Source organism: Nycticebus coucang, chromosome 8 (assembly GCF_027406575.1).
Source record: "Nycticebus coucang isolate mNycCou1 chromosome 8, mNycCou1.pri, whole genome shotgun sequence".
Classification (NCBI taxonomy): Eukaryota; Metazoa; Chordata; class Mammalia; order Primates; family Lorisidae; genus Nycticebus; species Nycticebus coucang.
In genome coordinates this window covers 118,277,459-118,292,872 of record NC_069787.1, presented here as the reverse complement: position 1 = coordinate 118,292,872, position 15,414 = coordinate 118,277,459, and the positions used below count along the sequence as shown (strand labels likewise).

At 41.2% G+C, this 15,414-nt stretch overlaps 1 protein-coding gene across 7 annotated transcripts in view; it reads right to left on the bottom strand.

The window, feature by feature from the left end:
• MED12L (mediator complex subunit 12L) overlaps nucleotides 1-15,414 on the bottom strand; it is a 337,656-nt gene that overhangs the window by 105,221 nt on the left and 217,021 nt on the right. The gene's annotated exons all lie outside the window — the stretch shown is intronic.

The window sequence follows — 15,414 nt, the reverse complement described above, 5'->3', positions numbered from 1 at the left end:
GATCTTCTAATAGTCTCAAGAGAAATCATAATTCCAGTCTCCTGTGCTATATTATTTCCTTTTATTTAAAAAGTGTCCACTGCCACCTACACACACCTGACCCAATAAAAACAACACATTCGTGTGTGGGTGGTAACCAGTCCAGGTGCTGCAGGCTAGTAAGCTCTGACCTAAAGCTAGCAAGCACCTCCGGGGATTTTAGCCCAGCAGCTCACAGTGATTTACTGCATGCCTGCTGTGTGCCAGGCGCTGTGCTAAGCACTTTACAAGGTTAGCGTAGTCTAATTTTTCCCACAATCTGTGCAAGAAATACTATTAGGCTCTCCCTGTTAAAAATAACAAGAAGAAAACTGAAACATATACCTTGCCCATGGTGCATATCAGTCACCAGCACAAGGGCAGAGCTGGGGCTAAAACCCAGGCAGGCGGCCTCAAGAACAGTGCTTCAACTACACTGGTACGCTGCTTCTGTAATGTCAGTCAGGCTGAGCAGATTCCTGAAAGGTTGACATCATGCCTCACAGAAAAGATAGTAAAGAGGATCATGGAGATGAAGGGAGGGTGGATGAGCTTCAACAACTCAGGGGTGGGAGGGGTCCCTCAGCACTTGAGAGCTTTCAGAAGTAAATTCCCCAAGAGTGGATTCGTTTGTTTACTGGGCTTGCACACAAGTAAGGGACACAGTCTGCAATGAATCTAGATGTGCTAAGTGGTGTGACACGTAGTTAACACACCACAGCAGCTCAGAGGGAAGGGAAAAAATGAAGAAGGGCTGGCAGGAGCGCAACTTGAACTCAAAGGAGAAACCGAGCATTAAAAAAGGAATGCTACAGCACAGTGAGCGGTTTCAGCAGGGGACAGGCGAGGGCGGGACCGTGCTGGGGCTACAGTGCAAGGGGACACAGAGGGACTGAGCCTGTAGCACAAGGTGGAGAAAACAGACTCTGGACAAGGCACGGGAGCCCACAGGCAAACACTGCACTGGGGCGTCTGGACTTCACTATGGAGCCGCTACGGGTTTCGGAGAGAAACATCTGGAGGCTCTAGGCTGTGCTTGAGTAAAGTCAGTTGGACAAGAATCCAATGATTCTGGGTTGGAGGAAGAGCCACTGAGGCCAGGAGCTGAGTGACGGTGGTATTCCATGATGCAGGCAGGAACTGGAGCGGGTAGGGGTGCCTGATGTGGACTTTACAGACATTTTAAGAGAGAGAGAGGTTTTAAAACAGTCCAAACCATTGAAAGTCAGGGTATTATGTGTAAAATGTATTCTCATTTGGATGCACAAAGCCTGTATATCCTCTCCGAGGAGAACTGCTCTGAAGATCTTAGCCTGGGTGGACTGCTGGGTCATGACGGCAGGGATGGAAGCGACCTGAGTATACTGAATCAGAGGTACTGAGTCCAGCATGGGAGGCAAAACACGGACCTAGACTAGGGAGGCCCTTGTGCTGGATCAGAGACCAAGGGAATAATCTTTCCGAGACGGGAGAGAAAAGGAATGAGAGAACCACTACTCTCCTGTACTAAGTAGACAGCAGAGGAACAGAGGGAGGTCTGTGCCTGGATGTGGGGAGCAGGCCGCGTGGCTGCATTCAAAGGAGAAACAGGAGGTCTGGGGGACTGGAAACCGAAGAACAAGAGTGACTCAGGGAAGAGAGACATGACAGCCAACACGATCATCGTCCCTCAAGAGGCCAACTGCGTTGAAGGCACCACCATAATGATAAGGGCAACTTAACAAGGAGCTGATGGAGAGGCCCAGTTTATGAACAGGACCGGAGGAAGGGGAAGCAACACATCTTCCCATAAAGGAAAAGTCCACTTAAAAGACTTCCGCGGAGAAACAAAACGTGGGTTATAGTAGCTGAGCTTTTCCCCAGGACTTCTAAGAGCAGGTAGTTGCCGTGCAGCAAAGTGCAGAACGACATGTGTGAAAACAAAACAGAAGAGGGACTCAGGGGATGGACGTAACCACGCGGGTAGAGAACGCAGTGCTGGTCAGAAACGGGTGTGCAAAGGATTCACATACACGAGTTACCAGGACTCAGGGGACGGACGTAACCACGCGGGTAGAGAACGCAGCGCTGGTCAGAAACGGGTGTGCAAAGGATTCACATACACGAGTTACCAGGACTCAGGGGACGGACGTAACCACGCGGGTAGAGAACGCAGCGCTGGTCAGAAACGGGTGTGCAAAGGATTCACATACACGAGTTACCAGGACTCAGGGGACGGACGTAACCACGCGGGTAGAGAACGCAGCGCTGGTCAGAAACGGGTGTGCAAAGGATTCACATACACGAGTTACCAGGACTCAGGGGACGGACGTAACCACGCGGGTAGAGAACGCAGCGCTGGTCAGAAACGGGTGTGCAAAGGATTCACATACACGAGTTACCAGGACTCAGGGGACGGACGTAACCACGCGGGTAGAGAACGCAGTGCTGGTCAGAAACGGGTGTGCAAAGGATTCACATACACGAGTTACCAGGATTCAGGGGACGGACGTAACCACGCGGGTAGAGAACGCAGCGCTGGTCAGAAACGGGTGTGCAAAGGATTCACATACACGAGTTACCAGGTTTCTGATTCCCTGCTCCCTCACTGCAGTATGTTACAGCATTTAGAGAAAAACAGAAGACTGGGTGGAAGGAGAGAAGAGGGGAATGAGAAAGGGGGAACTGGGAACACCAAGAGAAAACGGTGGGGTGGGACTTGAGACTGCAGGGAGGATAAAGAGGGGGGAAGGGCAAGAAAACAAAAGAGAAGGGTAACTGAATTCACTTACACTAAGCAGATAAACCAGTTTTTTAAAAACTTCCATACCTCACTCAGCACGTGAACTTTTGCCACTCCTACAGTAATAATAAACTCAAATTGACAAATGTAACATCCTGAGGCGTGACCTTTACTTTTGAACTTCAGTTTAAAAAGTCTGATGTTTGTACATGACTGACCTTAGTGGTATCCACCTTAAGCAATTTTATATGACGTATATCTGAATGCTGTTATCGCTTTTTTTTTTTTTTTTTTTTTTTGCAGTTTTTGGCCAGGGCTGGGTTTGAACCTGCCACCTCCGGCCTCTGGGGCTGCCCAGGGTGCCCTAACCTTTGAGCCACAGGCACTGCCCTGTTATCACTTTTTTAAGAAATTAGTTTCCTGCTGTCTGCAGCAGCTCACACCTGTAATCCTAGCATGACATGAGGAGTTCAAGACCAGCCAGAGCAAGAGTGAGACTCCATCTCTACTACAAATAGAAAAACAAGCCGAATGTTGTGGCAGGCACCTGTAGTCCCAACCACATGGGAGACTGAGGCAAGAGGATCACTTGAAACCAGGAGTTTGAGGTTGCTGTGAGCTATGATACCACAACACTCTACCCAGGGGGACAGAGACTGTTCAAAAAAAAAAAAAAAAAACCCCAAACTAGTTCACACACATATATCTATCACTCTGTTTGTATCTATTTATCTTTTCACTCTATTTAACTGTGCAATTGAGTTTCCTAAAACCCCAAATACCCAAATTCTGCGTAAATGAAGCATTAACCTGAATGTGAGAGGCAGCGAGACCACCTCTGCTGACCTCAGCCTTCAGACCTTACCGTAATTTCAGATAATCTAGGACAAAGGTGTCCTAATGTCCTCCTTTACAGGAGAGAAACTCTCAAGACAGACAATAAAAAGTATTTCAAGCAATTATGGGTTCAACATTAATGGGAAAGCAGGAGGTTCCTAAAGGCAACCAAAATGATACATATACTTTAATCTCTGAGTTGAGTATTTTCAGCTTTTAATCCCTGCAACTCTATCTACTATGCATACAGATATTCCCATTCATTTGCTTTCTTTCCTTCTGTTTCCTTAAATACCAAGCAAATTCCCAAGACTGTAGGAATTACACGATATGTATTATCTCACTTAAGCTTTATAGCCTTCTTACACAGTGAGCATTCCGATGCTTATTTTTCAGGAAAATAAACTGAGACTCAGAAATGTTCCTGCTTTGGCCAAAGTAAAAAGCTACTAAAGTGGAGAGGCTGGGGTCCAGATTGGCGTCTACCTGACCCCAGAACCAACAATTACTAACAAGCAAGATCCCCAAAGTGGGGAGAGGATGAAGTCACTCAGCAGAGGAGACAGCTTCAATAACAGGGCAGGAGCCAGATCTAAGAATATCTTCAGACTCAACCTCCAAACCACCCCTCTCCTTTAACCGACCATTACAAACAATGTTCTCACACCAAAAAAGGTAGGTGCTTTATGGTAGAGGAGACCTAATAGATACAAATCATTTAAAATGACAGATTAAACACAGTAATTCAAACATAAGGACCCCAAGATACCAATCTCACCAAAGGAATATTAAAGGGTTTGAATAATTACACTCAGCACAAATTCTCAGCTACTAGACATGAGCCACAATTAGAACAACCTGTGTACAGAGATGGAACAGTAAGATTTGGGGGCGATTTTAGCATAATCCTGTTGTATGTTCTAGCCACATGGGAACAAGTGGGGCATTCTAGACACATGTCCAGCGAAGCACTGGGACACACTTTACATGTTCATTTTCCTTAAGAAGAAATGTTAGGTAGTGCCCGTGGCTCAAAGGAGTAGGGTGCAGGCCCCATATACTGCAGATGGTGGGTTCAAACACAGCCCCAGCCAAAAACTACAAAAAAAAAAAAAGAAGAAGAAGAAATGTTATGCTTACTGAACACTGAAGGAAGGGACACACTGTCCCCAGGTCCACACCAATGGAGAGCAGGGCGGGAAAGGAAGCAGTCCTTTGCCATGAAAAACCACTAGAAGACCAAAGTAAGCCTTGGCAATACATTTGCCCAAAGTCTCATACCGCAAAAGCAGGAAGAAAATAGTTTGTTCGGGATAGAGAAAGCCTTATTAGTAATCTTACCCTAATTTTAATTCCTTAGAAGATATGAGAATGACTTCGTTTTTCTTGAATATATTTTGAAAAATAATCAGCGAGATTGTGAAAATCCTCATCCAAATTTTTGCGACAAAAACTGAATCGTCGGGGAGAACAATCCAAGATGGCAGCTGAGTAACAGCTTCCCTGCAACAGGGCATGGTGAGTCTGGGGAGATAAGACTCCAGGCATCTCAGGCTGGTGGGATCTGCCTATAATCATCCCTTTGAGGATACAAGGAGTCAGCAAGGGACTTCTGGACCCCAACAGGAGGACAAAAACAGTGGAAAACTGGCAAGTGGTTGCGTGTGTTCCATCGACCTAATCCCGCTGGCAGCCGTATGTACAAGCAGCAGTGAGACTGCAAACCGAAAAGGCCTTACCTGTGAAATGTTTTGGTGTTTTTGGACTTGGCACTCAGTTGAACTGCCCTGGGGAGAGCTTGAGCAGCAGTGTGGAGAACTTTGGGCATTGTCTAGGGCCCCAGAATGAGCCACTGAGCCAGACAGAGCTAATAGTGTTCAGCTGTGGGCCGCAGGGAGCCATTGAGAGAGAACTGCCCAGCAGGCTCCACCCTCAGGGTCGCAGAGCAAGGATCAGGAGGGAGCTAGTAACCTAGTGACGGATCAGCCTTACAGGAGCAGAGTGAGACCGGTTTTGGCACACTGCAGCCTCAGGCTGTTGCCCTGGGTAGAGTGCCGTGGTGTCACAGCTCATAGCAACCTCAAACTCCTGAGCTTGGTGCCACCCGGACCTCCATAACAGCTGCGCCACGACCCCCTACCCAAGACCCATGCCCACCGGGCCTCCGCATGCACTGACAAGGAACTGTGGGAGCCGCGCAATCCTGCGTCCTCCCTCCTATACCCTCCCTAACTCCACACGGGCCCACTCGTCTGGCCAGGGACTCTGGTAGCCACGTGCACTCTGGAGTCCACCCTGCCTCTACACAGAGCCCTTCTCCTGGCCAGAGACTGCTGGAGCCTTGGGCTCTCTATGCCAAAGTCACTGGGTGCCAGGCACTCCCAGAACCGTGCGCACCACCTCCTGCCCTGTTGCTGGATCCGGGTGTGGCACACTCCAGAGCTGCTTTCACAACCAGAACTCCCTGGCTAGGGCAGCCCCAGAAACTACAGAGGGTCACTCCCTACAAAGATCCAGCAACAATAATCTAATCTTGGAGAGACACCTCCCCAACTCTGAGGACAGCCAGAGGCGACGGTGAAAAACAATCATGAGGCAAAATCAACAGAAAAACTCTGGCAATATGAATAATCAGAGTAGATCAACTCTGCCAAGGATCAATGGGGCAGACACAGCACAAGATCCCATGCACAAACAGCTGAGATCTCAGAAATCGAATTCAGAATCTGGATAGCAAATAAGATCAAATGAGAATTCCAAGCAGTAACCCAAAAGATATCTCAAGAACTGAACGAATTCAAAGACCAAATGACCAAAGATTTTGACAGGTTGAGACAAGAAGTTGCAGCCCTCAAAGATCTGAGAAACACAGTAGGATCCCTCAGTAACAGAATGGAGCAAGCAGAAGAAAGGATTTCTGACACTGAAGACAAAGCTTTCTAATGCTCCCAAACTCTCAAAGAGGAAGAGAAATGGACAGCAAAAACAGATCACTCTCTCAGAGAACTCTGGGATAATTTGAAGAAAACCAATATTCGTCTTATAGGGATCGATGAAGTGGCTTCACAAGGCACAGAGTCTCTTCTCCATGAGATTATGAAGGAAAACTTTCCAGACATGCCAAGAGATTCTGAAATTCAGATAGCAGACAGTTTCAGAACTCCAGCATGACTCAACCCAAATAAGACATCCCCCAGACACATCATAATCAATTTCACTAAAGTTAATATGAAGGAGAAAATTCTAAAAGCAGCCAGACGAAAGAAAACCATTCCCTAAAGGGCAAGAATATTAGAATAACTACAGATCTCTCTGTTGAAACCTTTCAAGCTAGAAGAGGATGGTCATCGACTTTTAATCTCCTAAAACAAAATAACTTTCAACCCAGGATCCTGTACCCAGCTAAACTGAGTTTCATTTATGACGGAGAAATTAATACTTCAATGACATTGACATGTTGAAGAAATTTGCCATAACTAAACCAGCTCTCCAGGATATTCTCAGACCTATCCTCCATAAAGACCAGCATAATCCTCCACTACAAAGGTAAACCCACCCAGAAAATCTTGATCAAATTCAAACTTCCACAGTCTCAAAAGGATTAAAAATGTCCACCAGACTCTCTAAAGGCTTATCAATATTCTCAATTAATGTGAATGGTTTAAATTGTCCTCTAAAGAGGCACAGGTTGGATGACTGGATACAAAAACTCAAGCCAGATATCTGCTGCTTAAAAGAATCGCATCTTATATTAAAAGACAGATACAGACTCAAGGTGAAGGGATGGTCATCTATACTCCAAGCAAATGAAAAGCAGAAAAAAGCAGGTGTTGCAATCCTATTCGCAGATGCAATAGGCTGTAAACCAATGGAAAAAAGGAAGGATAAGGAAGGACACTTAATATTTGTTAAAGGTTAATACTCAGTATGATGAGATTTCAATTATTAATATTTAGGCACCCAACCAGAAAGCACCTCAATTTATAAGAGAAACTCTAACTCTAACTCTAATAAGAGAAACTCTAACATGAGCAACTTGATTTCCTCCAGTTCCATAGTAGTTGGAGATTTTAACACCACTTTAGCAGTGCTGGATAGATCCTCCAAAAAGAAGCTAAGCAAAGAGATTTTAGATTTAAACTTAACCATTCAACATCTGGACTTAACAGACATCTACAGAACATTTCATTCCAACAAAACTAAATACACATTCTTCGCATCAGCCCACGAAACATACTCCAAAATCGACCACATCCTAGGCCACAAATCTAACCTCAGCAAATTTTAAATAATAGAAATTATTCCTTGCATCTTCTCAGACCATCATGTAATAAAAGTTGAACTCAATAACAACAGGAACCTGCATACCCATACAAAAACATGGAAGCTAAACAACCTTATGCTGAAGGATAGACGGGTTATAGACGAGATTAAGAAGAAAATCACCAAATTTTTGGAAAAAAACAACAATTAAGATACAAGTTATCAGAACCTCTACGATACTGCAAAAGCAGTCCTAAGAGGGAAATTGATAGCACTGCAAGCCTTCCTCAAGAAAACGGAAAGAGAGGAAGTTAATAACTTAATAGGACATCTCAAGCAACTGGAGAAGGAAGAACACTCTAAACCCAAACCCAGCAGAAGAAAAGAAATAACCAAAATCAGAGCAGAATTAAATGAAATTGAAAACAAAAGAATTATACAACAGATCAATAAATCCAAAAGTTGGTTTTTTGCAAAGAGCAATAAAATAGATAAATCTTTGGCCAACCTAACCAGAAAAAAAGTAAAATCTCTAATTTTATCAATCAGAAATAATAACGATGAAATAACAACAGACCCCCTCAGAAATTCAAAAAATCCTTAACAAATACTACAAGAAACTCTACTCTCAGAAATATGAAAATCTGAAAGAAATCGACCAATACCTGGAAGTACACCACCTACCAAGACTTAGCCAGAATAAGTGAAAATGTTGAACAGGCCTATATCAAGTTCTGAAATAGCATCAACTATACAAAATCTCCCTAAAAAGAAAAGCCCAGGACCAGATGGCTTTACGTCAGAATTCTACCAAACTTTTAAAGAAGAACTAGTACCTAATTACTAAAACTCTTCCAAAATATAGAAAAAGAAGGAATATTATGCAACACATTCTACGAAGCAGACATCACCTTGATCCCCAAACCAGGGAAAGACCCAACAAGAAAAGAAAATTATAGACCAATATCACTAATGAATATTGATGCTAAAATACTCAATAAGATCCTAACAAACAGAATCCAACAACACATCAAAAAAATTATACACCACAACCAAGTGGGATTTATCCCAGGGTCTCAAGGCCAGTTTAACATAGGTAAATCTATAAATGTAATTCAGCCCATAAACAAGCTAAAAAATAAGGACCATATGATTCTTTCAATTGATGCAGAAAAAAGCTTTTGATAATATCCAGCATCTCTTCAAGATCAGAACACTTAAGAAAATTGGCATAGAAGGGACATTTCTTAAACTAATAGAGGCCATCTACAGCAAACCCACAGCTTATATCGTATTGAATAAGAGTTAAATTGAAATCATTTCCACTTAGTTCAGGAACCAGGCAAGGTTTACCCATTGTCCCCATTGCTCTTTAACATTGTAATGGAAGTTTTAGCCATTGCAATTAGGAAAGAAAAGGCGATCAAGGGTATCCACATAGGGTCAGAAGAGATCAAACTTTCACTCTTCACAGATGATATGATTGTATATCTGGAAAACACTAGGGATTCTACTACAAAACTTTTAGAAGTGATCAAGGAATACAGCAATGTCTCAGGCCACAAAATCAACACCCATACATCTGTAGCCTTTATATATACCAACAATAACCAAGCTGAAAAAACAGTCAAGGACTCTATTCCTTTCACAGTAGTGCCAAAGAAGATGAAATATTTGGGAGTATACCTAACAAAGGACGTGAAAGATCTCTATAAAGAGAACTATGAAACTTTAAGAAAAGAAATAGCCGAAGATGTTAACAAATGGAAAAACTTACCATGCTCATGGCTGGGAAGAATCAACATTGTTAAAATGTCTATACTACCCAAAGCAATATATAATTTTAATGCAATTCCTATTAAAGCTCCATTGTCATATTTTAAACATCTTGAAAAAATAATACATCGTTTTATATGGAATCAGAAAAAACCTTGAATAGCCAAAACATTACTCAGCAATAAAAACACAGCAGGAAGAATCACGCTACCAGACCTGAGACTGTACTATTAGTTGATAGTGATCAAAACAGCATGGTATTGGCACAAAAATAGAGAAGTAGATATCTGGAACAGAATAGAGAACCAAGAGATGAATCCAGCCACTTACTTTTATTTGATCTTTGACAAGCCGATTAAAAACATTCAGTGGGGAAAAGATTCCCTATTTAACAAATGGTGCTGGATGAACTGGCTGGCAACCTGTAGAAGACTGAAACTGGACCCACACCTTTCACCATTAACTAAGATAGACTCTCACTGGATAAAAGATTTAAACTTAAGACATGAAACTATAAAAATACATGAAGAAAGTGCAGGGAAAACTCTTGAAGGAATCAGCCTGGGTGAATATTTTGTGAGGAGGACTCCCCAGGCAATTGAAGCAGTATCAAAAATACACTACTGGGACCTGATCAAACTAAAAAGCTTCTGCACAGCCAAGAACATAGTAAGTAAAGCAAGCAGACAGCCCTCAGAATGGGAGAAAATATTTGCAGGTTATACCTCTGATAAAGGTCTAATAACAAGAATCCACAGAGAACTCAAACATATTAGCAAGAAAAGAACACGTGATCCCATCTTAGGGTGCGCAAGGGACTTGAAGAGAAACTTCTCTAAAGAAGACAGACACACGATCTACAAACACATGAAAAAAGCTCATCATCCTTAATCATCAGAGAAATGCAAATCAAAACTACTCTGAGATATCACCTAACCCCAGTAAGGGTAGCCAACATAACAAAATCCCAAAACCAGAAATGTTGGCATGGATGTGGAGAAAAGGGCACACTTCTACACTGCTGGTGGGAATGCACACTAATACGTTCCTTCTGGAAGGATGTTTGGAGAATACTTAAGAGACCTACAAATAGACCTGCCATTCGATCCTATAATTCCTTTACTAGGTTTATACCCAGAAGACCAAAAATCACAATATAACAAAGACATCTGTACCAGAATGTTTATTGCAGCCCAATTCATAATTGCTAAGTCATGGAAGAAGCCCAAGTGCCCATCGACCCACGAATGGACTAGCAAATTGTGGTACATGTATACCATGGAATATTATGCAGCCTTAAAGAAAGATGGAGACTTTACCTCTTTCATGTTTACATGGATGGAGCTGGAACATATTCTTCTTAGCAAAGTATCTCAGGAATGGAAGAAAAAGTATCCAATGTACTCAGCCCTACTATGAAGCTAAATTATAGCTTTCACATGAAGGCTATAACCCAACTACAGCACAAGACTATGGGGAAAGGGCCAAGGAAGGGGAAGTGGGGGGTGGAGGGGGGCAGAGGTTAAGGTGGAGGGAGGGTAATGGGTGGAGCCACACCTAGGGTACATCTTAGAACGAGTACAGGTGAAACTTACTAAAGGCAGAATACAAATGTCTACATACAATAACTAAGAAAATGCCATGAAAGCTATGTTGAATAGTTTGACGAGAATGTTTCAGATTGTATGTTAAACCAGCACATTGTAACCCTTGATTGCACTAATGTACACAGCTATGATTTAACAATAAAAAAAAATAAAATAAACTGAATCCTCATTTACTGAAGCCCAGAGGGTTGAATGACTCATTCAGTATTGGTTCTAAACAACTTTGATCTTGATTCTAAACAATTTTGCAATGTGCAATCTATGAACCTGGTCTATGTTGAAAAAACTAGTTTATACATAGTCTATTTGACTTCAAATTTTCAAAACCCCAATGCAAACTTTAGACAAATATGTCCACATTGTCTGAGAAACACTTAAATAATCTTTTGCTACGTATCCCACAGGATAGATCTAGCAAATAAATTCTCAAAAGCTAAGGACATTAAAATAAAAATACAAAGCAGAGAGATTATTCTAAAGAATAAAAGAGTTGAAAAGACAGTCAAACTAAATTAATATGTGATCGCTGATTAGATTCCACGTCAAAAAATTTCTACAGGATAACATTGAGAAATTACTACAATTTTAACGCAAACTGAGTTAGTCTTAAACAAATATGGTTTCAACATTATCAATCACTTGACTGATAATAGTACTGTCACTAGTAGGAATATTCTTGTTCTTGAGAAATATATTCTGAAGTAATTAAGGGTGATACATTTGACACAATGATGGCAACTTTAAACAGATTTCTCCCCAAATATGCATGTGTGATGGGGGTGCAGGAGAGTATCTGAGAAGCATGGTAATAATTTATAAATCTGGATGAAATCTGGTTCAACTTGTCTATAGGTTTGACATTTATAAAATCAATGTTAGCAGAAAAACAATCACCAGTGACATAAAACAAACCAACAAGAAACGATAAATGGTTGACATAGACATACACACACATACATCCCAGGATGCTGCCCTGCATTCAAAATAAATTTCAGGTTGTAATGGCTAAATAATTTTTTTTGTGGGGGAACAGGGGAAGACAAAGTCTCACTCTGTTGTCTAGGCATCAACCTAGCTCACAGCAAGCTCAAACTCTTTGGCTCAAGTGATCCTTCTGTCTCAGCTCCTGAATAGCTGGACTCACCTGCCACAATGACCAACTAATTTTTCTATTTTTAGTAGAGACAGGGTCTCACTCTTGCTCGGGCTGGTCACCAACTCCTGAGCTCAAGGGATACTCCCAAGTTGGCCTCCCAGAGTGCTAGGATTACAGGCATGAGCCACCATACCTGGCCAATGGCTAAACAATATTATAAAAACAGCTGACCTGCAGTTAACAGGAGCTTCCAATGAAGAGGCAAGAAATTTACTGCTATCAAGTCTCCTGGGGATTTTTATGGAAAGTAAGACTTACTATAAAAAAATCAGCAAAAAAAATTACTCAGGTTTTCCTTTTGAAAGATGTGAACAATAATAAAGTTATGGGCCAGTTGTTAGCTGTTCTTTTCATCAAAGCATTACACTTTTTTCATGACTAAACGTGTACTACTTCCCTTTTTGAATGTTAGGTAAGAATAGCTTTAACAAGTCCTAACTTGAGAATGGCAGAATATCCTTTAAGACTAATGTGTAAAGGCTGCCTCGTGTTCACTGTTCCATTACTAGACTTGATTTGCACTGCTGGCCAATCAAGCACTGAAATACACCACCCTAGCTGTTATGCTAGAGTATCCGGACAGATCGGACACATCATTTACCAGGTTAATGAGGAACAGAAAAGCACTTTCTATTTCAAGCCAACTTCAGGAGAAAAAGCAGGCCACCCTTTACTGAAGGGATCCCAGCTCCTCTTACTTAAAAACAAAGCCTAGGTGCTTCATTATACAGAAAAAAATCTTAGGCCTTTCTGGATACACATAAGGACCTACCATAATTTTTGTACTCTATGCCCTTTACTCAGTTATTGTTCCAAAAGGCACTCAAAACCAGGCATTGTAATCCCGGATTATATATATATATATTTTAAAAAAAAAAATTTCCAGGCCTGGCTTGATCTGTAATACTAGCACGGTGGGTGGATCACCTTCAAGACCAGCCTGAACAAAGTGAGACCTCATCTCTACCAGAAATGGAAAAATTAGCCAGGCATTGTGGTGAGCACCTGTAGTTCCAGCTACTCAGGAGGCTGAGATAAGAGGATCGCTTGAGCCCAAGAGTTTGCTGTGGTTTGAGGTTGCTGTGCCACAGGGTACTGAGTGAGACTCGTGTTTCCAAAAAAAAAAAAAAAAAAATTTAATTCCTCTCAAATTCTAATTAAAAAGAATAGTCTATAAAAAAAATCAGCAGCTCTCTACAAAGAAAAGACATTTTCTTGAAAGTAAAAATCATTATTAAATTAGTTGACCCTAATGAAACAAAAATCAATCCACATAATAAATATACATAAATTTAAGATACATCACAACCTGCTTTCATTTTTATAACAGAAGCCTATCAAATATTTGCCCAAATAAACTCCCTACAATGACCTGATACACACTCCTACAAAGGTGGGGTGATCATCCTCAGAACTTGCAGAGAAGGCAATGTAATTTTAAGGGGGTTCCAAGGGATTTATCACTGTTCTTAAGACTTGGCAGTTAGTTGTTCTGGAAGTAAGATTTCAAATTATGAGCAGTACATCACTTATTATATATGGATCACAATGAAAAAGGAAGAAAAGTTCAACCTAAGAAAGGTAAGTCTCCCCAACTAAGATCTGCAAAGCATGAGCCTCCTGCTTCAAGTATAGGGGACTGGCTTCAAATGTTATCAGTGACATCCCTGGAGAAGAAGCACAGAACAGCACAGGGAGCATAAAACCTAATAAATATTGTGGGTAAATCTGAAAGATTTTTTTATCAGATTATGACTTTATTAAGTTCACTAATAATTATCCAAAGACCCTCCCTAAAACAATATACTTTACCCTAAACAGAATGAAAACAACATTAAAATCCTATTCTGGTTTGATTAAGAAAAGATAATACAAGAAATATAATTTTGACACCCAACTGTTAGTATTTAGGTTAAACATTCATTTGTTTTTCTGTACAAACACCAAAGGAAAAACAACTAGTACATATACAATATTTCCATAAGGGATAAGTGAACACTAAATAATACCTATTATAGATTCACTAACTGCAAAAAAGTTTTCACATTTGATTATTATTTTCACTTACCTTCATCCATGATAATAATAGGTTTTGATTTCATTCAGTGAAATTTTATTTTTTTATTTGTTTAAATGTTGCAAGTAAGAAAATAGCAGAATATTTGGAATATTTCTATGGGAAAATTTTAAAGTAAATGAAAATAAGAAAAAGTGATTTGGTTGTATAAATTTGTCATTATGAGATGCTCTTTAAAAAGAATAAAACGGGCTCAGCGCCCGTAGCTCAGTGGTTAGGGTGCCAGCCACATGCACCGGGGCTAGGGGGTTCAAACACAGCCAAGGCCTAATAAACAACAATGACAACAATAACAAAAAAATAGCCAGGTGTTATAGTGGGCACCTGTAGTCCCAGCTATTTGGGAGGCTGAGGCAAGAGAATCTCTTGAGCTCAAGAGTTTCAGGTTGCTGTGAGCTGTGACTCCATAGCACTCCACCAAGGGCGACTGAGTAAGACTCTGTCTCAAAAAAGAAAAACAAACAAACAAAAAAGAATAAAACAAATTGTGTGATGCTGAAGAACGGCATTCAATGAAGTCAGTGAACCTAACCCCTAAATAACTTTAAAAGATTTTGCACATTTATATCTGCATATTTGTTAAAATAGGTTTATAGACTTCACCACATTATTGATAAGACTACAGGTTCCCAAAAGTTAGCAACTGCTCTTATGAACACATTTTAATTTGAGTCCTTAAATAATATGTAGAATGATATTTTTAAAGAATTTAATGACCAGGAAGGCTGTAAATACATATTTTTCTAATTACCAAGAGGAAGGATGAGAAGAAGGAAAAAAAAAAAACCTAAAAATTGCATCCAATTAGTAGGCCCCCACCTGAGACTTCATCCCCCACTCCAACAGTCTTCTTTCTGGCATTCTAAGTCCCAGCCCTCTGTGTTCCCTTCAGGTGAATCACCTTCTGATTCCAGCAGGTTCAGGAAATGCTCTTCCCCAGTCTACAAATCTCACCTAC